The sequence below is a fragment of the Macrobrachium nipponense genome, chromosome 33 (assembly GCF_015104395.2).
Source record: "Macrobrachium nipponense isolate FS-2020 chromosome 33, ASM1510439v2, whole genome shotgun sequence".
NCBI lineage: Eukaryota > Metazoa > Arthropoda > Malacostraca > Decapoda > Palaemonidae > Macrobrachium > Macrobrachium nipponense.
In genome coordinates, this window is record NC_087219.1 from 9,445,740 (window position 1) to 9,446,627 (window position 888).

Below are 888 nucleotides of genomic sequence, written 5' to 3' on the forward strand. Positions count from 1 at the left end.
AGGCGCAGGATTTAGAATTAGGGGGAGCAAAGCCTCTAATAATAATAATTAAGAGAGTCAAGGGAATAACGTTAACGGGAAAATAAATATTACAAAACCGGAACCTAAATAGAAATAAGAATCAAAACTAATTTACGTATGCATTTACAACGTATTTTTTGGCACAGCCAAATCAGGGAAAGGTTAATATACTTACAAAAGGATTAGTTAATTAGGATTGACTGAGAAGGGGAACACAATAGTAGAATATATATATATATTATATATATATATATATATATATATATATATATATATATATATATATATGTGTGTGTGTGTGTGTGTGTGTGTGTGTGTGTGTGTGTGTATAACTGAATCACGAAAATTAGGGACATGATAAATCCAAAATAAATAAAAGATATATGCCACAAAGGAAAAATAAACGAAGGAGGATCGGCAAGATCTTTCGATGTTAAACGTCCTTTACTGAGCAGTCTCTGCTCAGTAAAGGACGTTTAACGTCGAAAGATCTTGCGGATCCTCCTTCGTTTATTTTTCCTTCATGGCATATCTTTGTATGTATATATATATATATATATATATATATATATATATATATATATATATATATATATATATATATATATATATATATATATATACTATATATATATATATATATATATATATATATATATATATATATATATTATATTTATATATATTATATATATATATATATAATATATATATATATATATATATATATATATATATATATATATATATATATATACAAATAAAGAATATATGCCATGAAGGAAAAATAAACGAAGGAGGATCCGCAAGATCTTTCGACGTTAAACGTCTTTTTAACTGAGCAGTCTCTGCTCAGTAAAGGACGTT